General features: G+C 39.6%; 1 long non-coding RNA gene across 2 annotated transcripts; it reads left to right on the forward strand.

Annotated features, from left to right (window-relative positions):
- Positions 1–6370: 6370 nt before the first annotated feature.
- LOC116791688 lies at positions 6371–11581 on the forward strand. Of its 2 annotated transcripts, none has more exons than XR_004358823.1 (3): positions 6371–6469; positions 9615–9766; positions 11482–11581. It is a non-coding gene; the product is annotated as an uncharacterized LOC116791688 (long non-coding RNA). The 2 variants fall into 2 exon arrangements; XR_004358824.1 differs by lacking the exons at positions 9615–9766; positions 11482–11581 and adding exons at positions 7796–7864; positions 9211–9500 and having other exon boundaries at positions 6379–6469.
- The last annotated feature ends 1300 nt before the right edge of the window (positions 11582–12881 follow it).

The following is a 12881-nucleotide window of genomic DNA, read 5'->3' on the forward strand; positions in this document are numbered from 1 at the left end:
CAGTGGGGTTAAAGAAGGGCCCTAAAAGTAGCCAGCATGGAAACACTGTGTTGTTGCAAACCTGTCATCACAACTGAGAGAGATCCTGAGCAACCAAATTAAAATAAAAGAAAAAAAAAAGCTAGTTTTAGCTCAGCCCCTGAGCCCAATGTGGGACAGAATAAACCCAGTGTATTTGGAAGTGCCTGAGGCTTTCCCAGTGCCTGAAAGGTCTGCAAATCCAGCAGATAATGTTTTTCCATTGCTGTTATCACTCCAAAGATAACTCAGCTCCTCCCTCTCTCTTTCCTGATGTAGGTTCTGATAAGAATCCGTTTCTTTTTGTCACCTAAAGCAGCTTTCAGCAACATGGGTGTATTTTAAACTTAGAGATTTGCAACCATGTCACAGAACAGTCACAATCCCAGTGGACGCACAGAACCCACTGGACCCCTGACCCAAGAAGGGCTGGGGAGTTTTCTGTGTGTGTTTTGTGAACTGGTCAATAAGAACATTTAATATGTAATTTATCAAATCTGGGAGTAAAAATTAACCACTTCCAAAATAGATGAAGCAGTTCAGAGGAAAATGTTCTTGCACAGGAAATCTGTCTTGCAAAGAGGGAAGGAGGAACTGTGTGAGAGGAATAAACAACTCCAAAAACCCCTGGGACACCCAAATTGGGGATGAAAAGCATCCCCAAATTACTGAGTGTGAGACAGTGGAATATTATACTAATTAGTGGCTTGGAGAAACTCAAGAGTGTGTGTGTGTGGGAAGAGACAAGTCGAATTTCCCTGAATTTTAAATAGATGTATTTGTTGGGTGTCAGCAGAACCTGCACCCTGTGAGTTGTATTAAATGATACCTATGTAGGAACAAAAAACCCTGGATCCCTGGAAGTGTCCAAGGCCAGGTTGGATGGGGCTTGGAGCAACCTGGGCTACTGGAAGGTGTCCCTGCTCGTGGCAGGGGGTGGAACTTTAAGGTCCCTTCCAACCCAAACCATTCCATGATTCTGTATGACTGAGTTTGTGGGATCTTCTCCAAAACTCCTACTAAAATTCACAATGTGCAGTGAGCTAAATCAATAATTCACACAGCTCAAATCCCAGGGCTTTCTCTTCCAAACTGGGAGCACTTTTCGTTCACTTGCCTGCTCTGCAGAAGAATATTTTTTGGCAAATTTACATACGACAGAAGTTACTTGAAAATGGGATTTCTGTGTGAATCCGTGGGGTTTGTTCTTACATAGATAAGTGGCTGAATAAAAGTGAACAGCCCTAATTCTCATAATTCTCCTCATTCAGGAGGGGATGGTCCATGGGCCTCCAGCTGTGGAGGAGATGTCAGAGAGCCTCACCAAGGGGTTGGGGAACCTCTCTCCTGAATCCAGGGAGGAGAGACCTTCACGCTGTTGGGAACAGACATCTCAAAGAAATTCAAGTGCTTGGCTTGTAAAAGGAATTTGACCCCAAAACATCCCCAAATATCCCCAATATCTCCATTTTCCCATTGCCCTGGGAGAGAAGAATCTGCCTGGAGGCAACAGTCAAGTTTGGCATGAGCTGCTCAGAGCATTCCCAACGCAGACATTTTGTCTCCTGATGTTTCTGATTTTATTCTTTTGTAATTTTATTACAATATACCTTTCCTTCAACATTAAAAAATGCTTGCTGGCCCAAACAAACCCCATAGAAAATAAATAATAGAAAGCTTTGCTATTTCCAAAGTAGTTGAAAATATAAAAGTGGGAATAGTTTAATTCCAAAATTCCAAAAATGCCAAGATTTCCAAAAAGATTCTTCAGGAAAATCCCTATAAAGACGTATTTCACGTTGCTCTTTTGGTGGGAAAAAAAATACCCTTTTTTTGGGTAAAGGTTATTTTAGAAGGTCAGCTTTATGTTGGAGCAAAGCTTCTGGTATAACTTTCCATAAAACATATTAATACTGCAAAGAAATCTGGTGATTAATGCATTGCTTTATGATTAATGTGTTGGAAAGTGATTCACAGGTCTCTGAAATCAACACAAAAAATGCCATTTACCCTTTTATTTTTCTCCCATTGATTCCAATATAGGTTAGATTTTAACTTTCAGGCTTTCCCAGCAGGAAACCAACCCTCACAATTGTTTCAGACAAAAAGAAACGACCTGTTCTTAAATAGGAAGTCACTCTTGTTGTAATATCATTACTGGGGGTAGGACAGAATGTTTGCCTGCCCCTCTGTGGGGTCTGGAATGTTCTTTCTGAGTGGTGCCTGTCAATTCTTTTGTGTTGGCTGACTCACAAAATGCCATTGCAGGGGGGAAAAAACCAAACCCACACACAAAAGAATTGTGAGTAATGATATTGATGGGAACTAAGAGCAAATCATAGTGCTTAGAAAATAAAGCTGTGCATTCAAATCCCCTTAGAAAAGTTTGGGGTAGGGCACAAGAAGTGGGTAACTTTTATAAGAGAGGGACACATTGTGCTCTTGTCTTTATTCCTGCAAAAATAACCTTTTCACCTGGAATTATATTGACTGGGTGGCTGTTTAGAAACCACCAAATATTTCTGAGTCCTTTTTTTTTTTTGTAATTATATTTTTCTTTCATCCATCCTCTTTTGTTTGTGCTGGGAAAGATGCTTCCTTTTGTTCTGATTTTATCCCCTTCCCCTCCCGAGAATTCTTATATCTGGTTTTATTTTCTCCTCTATTGTTTTCCTAAGATAATCTCCTTGTTTCCTTTCATTTTGTTGTTCTCTTTGCTATTTAGACTCAGTTGTTTGTGCCTTCCCTCACAAACCTGCCTTGATCTCCTTTTGCTTGAGAAGAATTGCTCCACTTTGAAGCTGCATCTATTTCTGCTTAGATTTTTTTTTTTTATTATTATTACCATGACAAATCCTTTTATTTAAGGGTATCTTGTTAAGGGAGCATCTTGTTATCTCTGTTCCTTCCTGTCCTCGGTGGGTTTGAGGTTTCTCTGCTGCCTTTGCTGATGAATATTGTTTTGTCCACCTCAAACATTAACTGGTGAAGGATGTGCCACTTCCCAGCTGTGGGTTTTCTCTCTAATTTTGTCTTTGATGTGGGTTTTTTTTTAATCTCTGAATCACCTGCTGCTGGAATTTTGGTCATGCAGGGGTCAAAGTTTCACTCAGTGATGTAGTTCCACGTACAGGATGCTGAGTCAGTGCCTGGGAGGTGTTCACACAGTCATTTATGCTAATTACAGTTATTTTCACAATTTTAACCAAAAATCTGTTCTTTATATTTTCTTGACAATTTATTCACAAAATTACACTTTTTTTTAAAGCTGAAAACTTCCCTTCTATGTCATTTTTATTCTCAAAATGATGTTCCTTTTTTAATACCTGCTTTTAAATTTTGTATTATAAGACTGCTTTTAGTTCTCCAATTTTATTTGAATATTCCTGTATTCTCTCCCAGGGTGATCAAAGGTAACATTTAACAGGGAAAAAAATGTCAGGCCTCATTCATTTACTAATTACAAGTGATGAAGAACCAGTTTAAAGGGGGTTAAATTGAGCATTTGCCAGTGGGAAACTCAGAATTTAAAACCTTCAATATATTCATAGACATTATATCTGGAGAAATTTTGAAAAGGTAAAAAAAAAAAAAAGGCATTTTAAAATTCTGAACTACTGCTAAATGGTGCCATTGGCTTCGTAACAAAAGGAAATTTTGGGAAGTGTGTTCTTGGTGGTGTTTTTATAGATAAATATCAGGTAAATAAAGGCACATATAAGTAAATTGTATATTGAGGTTATACAGGGAACTACACTTAAATAGCTTTACTGGAAGTTCATTTGGCCATTCCCATTGCCTCTTGCAATGAAAATGAGCATGGACAACTTGGTCTCTCTCTGGTTTTAAAGGATAAAAGGGTTTTGAACTGACTCTGAAAGTGCTGGATATAATTCCTAGTAATTTATTTTAACTAATAAATGCACTGCATAAATCTCTGTTGTACCAGTGAGTGCCAAGTTGGGTTTACATGAAATAAAGACAGAAACTTGGGACTTTTATTAGAGGAGAAATTGAACCTTGTTTCTGTAAGATGCTGGAAATCTCCTTGGACGACTCATGGGTCCCTTCAAACTCCTCAGTAGCTTTGAAAGCAAAGCCTTTAGTCACACCAGCACTTTTAAAGCTTTAATTATCCAGGTGAAAACAGGATTTAGGAAATTAATATGAATATTTTAATTGCTTTGGTGTCCAGTTTTCCCCTTTATGTTTAATACCAATTAAAGATATATATAAATAAAATGATAGCAACCTTTTGCTGCTGCCCCTTCTGCAGCTCCTGTTATTGGGGAAGAAGGTGCTGTACAAGACTCTGTGGAGTCTCTGCTCCTCCAGACCCAGTTCAGTTGGACTTAGAGCAGGAATCAAACCCATTTACTGGGTGAAGCTTTAGGATCAGTATAAAATGCGTTTGGGAACACACTCAGCTACAAGTTCATAATGTGGGAGGTGTTCTTAAGTCATTCCTAGAGTGAATTTCACACTTTTTAGAGTAGGAATGTGACCATTCCTTACCTGTGCAAGACTTAGAGCAGAAATCAGACTCATTTACTGGGTGATGCTTTAGGATCAGTATAAAATGTGTTTGGTAACATGCTCAGCTGTAAATTCATAATGTGGAAGGTGTTCTTAAGTCATTCCTAGAGTGAATCCCACACTTGTTAGAGTAGGAATGTGACCATTCCTTATCTGTGCAACCCTCAGAGGTCACTCTAATTATTGCAGCCCATCAGAATCACTCTAATATTCTGTTAAAAAGCTCTAACTGGGGATGTGCTGCCAAAGCTGAGGGACATTAATAGGATGAAGTGTGGGGAAATGGGGAAATCAGGGCCTCCCTGACTGATCAGCTTGGCAGTGGGGGCAAAACCTCATTTTCCATCCATCCTTCCTGTCCTGGTTTGACTGGGAGAGGTTGGGGCTGCCAAGGGGTTGAATTGGAGCTTTAGCACAGCGTGTTCAGCCCCTCTTTGTGGCTGCAAAGTGCTTAATCCTTTGAACTCTCCCCCATCCCGTTGTACATCTGCTCTCAGTTCCATGTCCCTGCCAGTGTCTTTGTAAAGGGACATTAAATTGCCAGCTTTTTATTTCATTTATGATTTCTCTTTCAGGTCATAGCCTATGAGACTGCAAGTGGGAGTCTGACAGCCCAAGGAGGAGATGGAGTCTGTCAGCAGTGAAAAGGGTTTTCTCTTCCATCTGACAGGTAAAGGGTCCATTCAGTCTGACAGTCTCCTCAGAAAAAAACCACTAATTAACACTTGTCATCTGCCACAGTCACAGGTAATTCCCACTCTGGCAGGTCTTTGCATGGATTCCCGTTATTCCTTTGACAACTGGACCATGAAATCTAATTTTGCCAGGATGGAAAACGGTATCAGTGTTTGTGCCAGGTTTTGAAATGCATCACAATGAGCAGGGAAGTGTCTGCAGAGCTCTGGGAGCACAGAAGTGCTTCTCCCAGGACGAGGGGCATTGCTCTGACAAGCTGCAACAAGTAATTAATTACAAACAGCAAATTGGTCTCACGGGGCAAGCTTGGAGGTCATAAAAAAAAAGCAAAATAGAACCCAAACAACTTGTTGATGGTTAACTGCAGTGAGGTAATTAATGAGTGAATGCACAGGGACAGCAGAGAACACTGCCTGACTCTCATCCTGTAAAATATTTATGATTAATGAAGTTATAGTGCTGTGAATGCACACTGAGCAATCCCTCTGTGACAAGTAGTCACTGGCTGAGGAACAGCCACAGAACCATGGCATATCCTGAGCTGGAAGGGCCCCACAAGGATCATCAATCCAGCTCCTGGCCCTGCACAGGACACCTCAATAATCCTACCAGATGCCTGAGAACGTTGTGAAACTGCTTGTTTGTTCTGAAATGGGAATAAATTAAGAAGTTTTATGGCACCAACAGTGACATAGTAATTCAAGTAGTAATTCAAGAAAAATACTTCCCATTTGCAAGTAGATGAGAATCATGTGTCTAAACCCACATATTTAGTATATTATTTCCTGGGACACCACAAACAGAACATGAAAAGGGTTTTCTCTTCCAGCTGACAGGTAAAGGGTCCATTCAGTCTGACAGTCCCCTCAGAAAAAAACCATTAATTAACACTTGTAATCTGCCACACTCACAGGTAATTCCCACTCTGGCAGGTCTTTGCAAATGTCCAAGCAATTACTGAGACAATTTACACCCACTGGAGGGGATGTAATTCCTGCCCTTTGACATTTTTTCTTATCTTCTGAATAATTTTGCTTGTAGATAGGACTGGGAAGGGGGGAAGTAAGGAAAATGCATGCAAACAATAAATAAGTCTCTTCAGTAGCCGTGAACTGACATTTCACATATGCAGAGTTCTACCCTATGTGTGCTTTGAGGTGAAGGAAAACATCCTCGTAGCTCACAGAGGAAATCACAAATCCACGCCATCTGCACTAAGGTTATGCTCAAACATTTTTTCTACCCCCATCCCTTCTCCCCCTTTCCATCTTAGATATCAACCATTTCCTCCAGCACAGGGCTTCGCTGTTCTTCCGTGGTTGATTATTTCCACATCTTTCACCTTTCCCCGGCACTAACTCCGTCATATTCCACAAAACAGCAATTTTCCACTTTATGTTGGAGCATTTGTTGGTGCTGAGGTTGTAGTACCACACATCCCCTGTGTCTGCCAGTCACCAGCACTCTGTGCCTGCCTTGATTGATGTTCTTATATCTTTTGGAATTTGTCCTATCTCACTCCCCCCCTCTCTCCCCTTCTTTTTCAGGAGCTGCTGCTCTCCCATAAAACCAGTTTATATATCAATCAATGTTAGATGGGAATTTAGTGGTAACATCTGTGAGAAGTGCTCTGGTGTTCAGGGAATGGATAAAACTGCAGGAAAGTTTGGTGCTTCCTAAAGTCCCTAAATACTCATCCTATAAAAACAGACTTATGGCCTTGTATCCATGGCATGGAAGTACTCACTCTGTAATATTCTTGGAAGGCTTTGCCCTGTCTGCCCAGCTTGGATTTGTGAGTGTGTTTGGGTGTGTTAAACTTCTTTTTGCAGCTGTTTTTAGCTTTTTTATCCGATTTTATTGTGCTGTAAACTTTTGGTGGAAAGCTGGATAATTTCCCTCACCACAACGTGGTAAAAAACTTGTGGCTATAAAGTAAAAAAAAAAAAAAAAAAAAATATATACAATGTTGTGTTTGCCTCCAGCCTTGTTTCATTTTGCTTCTGCCTCTGTGGCCTTGAAGGTGATGTTCATTTTGCAGAGGTGGCTTTTTAATTAAACTTCTTTTCTTTGTCAAACTCAGCTCTCAAGGATTTTCAGCTTCTGCTGGCTCAGAGCAGAAAAAGATTTTGCTGAAAATCATAATGTTCTGAAATTTCAGAATGACTTACTAACCACAGGATGCAAGTTTTTTTTTAAAATATATTTCAGAAATTCACCCAAAACTCTGAATATTTTCATGAGATAATTAAGCTCAGCCTTAATGTTAGAGCAACTGGGTGAGAAGGAACAAACAGAAGGGACTTTTCCAAACTTCTGGCTCCGCTGAAATATAAAATTGACTCTTTTTAAAACACTGAAAGTTGAAAAGGGCAGAAGAACCCACAGAGGAATAGTAGGAAAATTGTCTTATCCTCCATTTCATGTTTATTTTATGTGAGCTTTCCGTATCTGAATAAATTATATGGACTTTTACATCCTAAATGGCAGGACATGGATGATCAGTTCCTGACTGCCTTTCACATGTCCTAGTTTTTTCCTCCAGATTTTGAGGATTTAACCTTGGAAGTGTCCACGAGAGGCCAAGGAAAATAATGAATTAATTTACATCTTGGTGAGTGGGCACTAATCAAACTTTATGAAAAAATATTGATGATTTTTTATTTTACCTCAAAAATTTGGGCTTTTTGGAAATAACATCACTCAAAGTGTCGACTTATAATGATAATGGTGATTGTTATTATTTTCCTGAGCAGGGAATCTGCTCCATTCAGAAGATAAGGATTAAATTCTCTGTACAATAGTTTTTCCTGCAATTTTTGCCTTTTCAGCTCAAAGTTTTCAAACAAACTTCAGGTAAAACAGGGAATATTGGTGAGAAATGTGGTGTCAGCCTAAAAGAGTGAGGTAATGACACATTTAAGTCAAGCAAGAACTTGGCCTGGAAATGTAATTAATGTCTTTTTCATTGAGTGAATAATAATGAAAGAAAGGGTAAAAAATACCTAAATACTGGAATACTTGGAAAAGGAAAAAAAATAAAGGAATTAAAGAAGAAAATACCATGACCACCAAAAAAATTCTGAGCAATCTGTAGGTAGTATTTAAGGGCTACTTGCAATGTGAAACATAGAAAAGGATGACTGCATTAATATTGAACCATAATAATTTCGAATTATTCATAGAAAATATTAATGTGTGATTCAGCTTTCCTTAAATATCCATTTTAATTGATTATGAAAAACAAAACAAACAAATCTTTGAGCAGTTTTTGTGTAACCAATGCATGTTTTGAACACTTGAAAGCCCTTTTTTCCCCTTTTTTGTTCTGCTTCATTTGTGTATCCAGCCAAGTTTCCAGGTGTGTGGGGCAACAGAGAGATGAGTAAAGAAAATTATTGATTATAAAGCTACCAAAAGAGACAACAAGGTAGGAATGAAGTGATCATTTTTCTACACGGGGAAAGTTTCTCAGGGGAGAAACTCCAGTTCTGTTCCAGGGTGACTGGGTTTAAATGTGCTTTTAATGAGCTCGGGGAAAGTGCTGAACAACAGGAGCAAAAATAGGCAGATTTTATGAAATTATTCAGATTTATTTGGCCAAACAAGAAAAGATGTTGGAGGGATCTGCAAGAACTAGGAGGATAAAAGATAAAATATGTAGGTGCATTATTAAGGTCAAAAAATAGTTAATGAGTGTGGAAAGGAAAAAAAAAAATTATTTGATGGCTCTGGGTACAAAACTCAACAAGGATTTTTTGCCTATTTTAGTGCTGCTTAGAAAAAACAAACCAGTAGTTTTGAATTCCAGGAAGGAAATAATACTTTAATTATTGTGGGAGAACTTGTGAGTTCAAAATTGGATTTGTTTGAATCAGAAACAAGGAAGAAAGAGGATTTTAGTGGATCTGTGGTACAAAGAAGGAAAGTTGCTCAGACTTGTTGTGTTCCATATTTCAGGAGTACAAGGAGACCTGAGCTGGATTAGGATTGATTTAGGATGGACTCATGCTGCAGCAATGGGAATGGAACAGATTTAAGTTGGAATCAGACCTGGAATTCTGGGGTCTAAAACCCACCCTTGAATCCGGAAGCAGCAAATATCCTTGGAGTCACAGCCAGTCAGGGAAAAGCTCCATTTTTCTCATTTTTTTGGCCTCAAATGCCTATTGCAGTTGTCCCAACATCCTGACTTGAGCAAGTGGCTTCCACCTGCACACCAGGCCTTTTTTGGAATACAGTCCCTAAAATCACAGGAGGTTGGAAAAGACCCCTAAGGTTGAGCCCAACCATTAACCAGCCCAAGTTCACCACTAAACCACATCTCCCAGTCCCACATTCACCTGTTCTCTGATCTCCTCCAGGGATGGTGATTCCACCTGCTCCAGTGCCTGACCAACCTTTCCAGGGAGACATTTTTCCTAATATCCAACCTGAACTTCTTCTGGAGCAACCTGAGAAACAGCTGGAAGAACATTGGATCCAGGCTCTCCGTGAAGACACATATTTGATGCAGGTATATATCTATTTCTTATCTAACTTCACATCATGTTTTTCCAAAAAAAAAAAAAATGGGAAAGCAAAGAAACCACATTTCTTGAGGTGCTACAGCTATTCCTGCTCTTTAATCCAGGGATGGTAATTGATGTTGTGGTGGGATTGCTCCTCTAGTGAGCTGATAATAATGGATAAAGAGATAATGGATAAAGAGAGGCTGTGATTCCTGAAGATTTCCTAGCAACTCTTGTGGTCACTTGTTCCATGTGTTCTTGTTTACCTGATTTCTACATTTCACAATCAATAAGACCCATGTCTTGGTATTTTCCTGGCTCCTTTCTGCTGCTTCAGAGCTGGAATTTCTCCCAGTGCACTTAAAAAAATCGGCTTTTTCAAAAGCCCTTCCTTGAAGTGAGAGGTGAGAAGTTGCTGTTTAAGAGCAGGTTTAAATTCCAAGTGAAAAATGCTTTACTGGTGTACAGCAACCTGAGAACTTGCAATATCTTCACCTGCTATTTCAGTCTGTTCTCAGAGACTTTAGGCTTCATCCTGGAACATCCCTGGAGATTTGGGAAAGCAAATATAGCAAATGCCAGTCTGCTCTTTATAAATGTAGACTAGAAATGTGTTTCAAACCCAGAAGTTAATCTGGCAGTATCAGGAAAAGCTACATTTAACACACTCTGGGTAATTTTTTTTTTTTCAATGACAGCTCTTGATCAGATCATTTCACTATTAATTTTGACTGGGTTGAGCGAATATTCTTTAATTTTGGTGAAAACTCTGTTTGGTTTTACACATTCCATGACATCTTTCCCAAGGGTTGCAGGTATTATAAACACCTGATTTCTTTCTGGATAGTTTAGTGGCTTTGTTAGTTCAGAATCAGCTGATTTTAGAATAAGGTAAAGGGAATAAATACACACTCCAATTTTTGCCACTGATTATACTCTCCTTGGCCTCTTGTCATCCTATTTCTCACCCATCAAATTTCAAGGACTTTAAAGCAATGTATTAAAACCCCATGAAAATATGTGTAGAATTGTTCTGTATTCCAGCAGATCCCTTTGGAAGATGAATCCACATGTAGGGCTCTGAATTTGGGCATTAAATCCCCAGGTTCATGTTGAGTTGTGCAGTAAATTTGAGTCTTCCATCACCTTGGAGGATTTCAAAACTTACTGCAAACAATGAAATAATCACCGTGAGTGGAGTTTCACGTGTCTCTTGCCCATCCCATCACTCAGATGTGAGTGAAAGCAGGACACAAAGAACTGATTGTCTTTCCCCTTGAGCTGCCTTTGCAAAGGGATTAATCTGATTTCTTTCACTGGATCTCTGAGTTCCACTCAGAGACATCCTGTGTTTGGAGAGGAATGTAAATCTGTGGAATAAATCTCATTCTGGTGTCTCCTCCCAGCAAAATCAACTCCCCAAGTTATATCTAGCAGAGGGAGATGCTGCTGAAGTAGGGAAACAAATCTGTCTGGGCTTTCAGGGGGGCTTGGTAATGATGAAAACCAATGCCTTGAATGCATTTTTGTTCTTGGTTTTGTGCTCTCTGGCTTTACAAAGCCTCAAAAATTGCTATAAATACAGCTGGGCACAACACAGCATAACCAGAGGAAAGCATCAAACTGTCCTCTGTATTTTACAGTTCTATACATTCCTTTGAAATGCCTGTTTAAAATATGGATTGCTCCTTGCATTTCTGTGATCTCCCAGACATGACAGGCAGAAGAACAAGGGGCTGTGAGGGATTGTCATTCAGATCTGGAGTGTCACCAATCTGAGAGAGAGGAGCCCAACGGGGTGAAAACAAACATTCAGCTGCATAAAAAGAAGTAACGGAGTGAAGACAAATATTCAGCAGCATAAAAAGGAGTGTTTTGACCCCTTCATGTGTCAGTCATTCCTGCTGTCCATGGTACAGGAACACACCTGACAAAAGGCTGAGCTTTATTGTTCCTTTCAGGTGCCCCTAAATAACCTTTGTTGTTACAACTGCCAAGACTCACCTGATAAAACGTGTTTGGACTCTGTTAATCATCCCTTCTCTGGAGTCAGAGAAGTGAGCAGACAGTTCATCTTTTCTGAAGGGGAGAGAACAGAACTTAAAGCCTCTGAGTGTGTTGTGGGGTTGGGAAGCTGTTCCACACCCCGTTTGTGTGATATCCCAAATTACAGCACCACAGAATACGCTGAGTTGGAAGGGACCCAAAAAGGTCATGGAATAAGGGACAGATATTCTGGAATATTTGATAAACTGGACAGCCTTCTGGAATTAAGTGGGACATTCAGTCTAGAAAATAAAGGATATAACCCCCTCTGGACATGTAACCCTTGTAAATCTTGATCCTAAAGATTAAGGAGCTTCTTGCCTTCTGTGGGCAGAGCTGTCCTGAGGCCCCACTGAACACAGGGATTTTGAACACAGGCACAAATGAAAAATGTATTCAAATGATGGATTAAAACTTTATCCCCCCATCTCCATCAAGGTTCCCTTTTGCCTCTCTGCTTATTTCCTGAAATTTTAAATAAAATTCCGTGTCCTGCTCTGTGGGACAATTTGCCCTTTGAGGCCACTTCTCCTTGGTGGTTTTGACGTTCAGGGCAAGAATTGGACCTTTCTGAGGATTGGAACACATCAACTGAATTAGATAAAGGTTTTATTAATCCTCTCAGGCAGGTTTCAAGAGCCCCTTCAATTGGCAGAAGAGATGAGGAGGAACAAGCTTTACCTGCAGGTGCAATTTCTGTGATTGAGATGAAGGAGAAAATAAATGACAACCTCTGGTTGTCCTCTGGCAGCACCAACAAGGAGTGTTTGCATTTCCTCCACCAGGAAAGACTCAGGAGAAGGATATTTATTAAGTAATATCAACTTATCCCATGAAACCTTTTATTTTCCTTGAGAAACTTCTTTAATCTCACTTCAGCAATTGCATTATCTAATGCTGGAGCTGGTTTTCCTAGAAAATACAGTTGATATTTATTATGGATTTTAAATTACATGCGCTGTTGTTTCTCCAGATTTCCCTCCTGGCCACCTGCCTTTTTTTTGGTTCTACATATCTTTGTGAAATCTTAAAAAAACATCCCCAAAACAATAATTCTGCAGGTAAGTGATGACA

The sequence above is a fragment of the Chiroxiphia lanceolata genome, chromosome 10, assembly GCF_009829145.1.
Source record: "Chiroxiphia lanceolata isolate bChiLan1 chromosome 10, bChiLan1.pri, whole genome shotgun sequence".
NCBI classification, from domain to species: domain Eukaryota; kingdom Metazoa; phylum Chordata; class Aves; order Passeriformes; family Pipridae; genus Chiroxiphia; species Chiroxiphia lanceolata.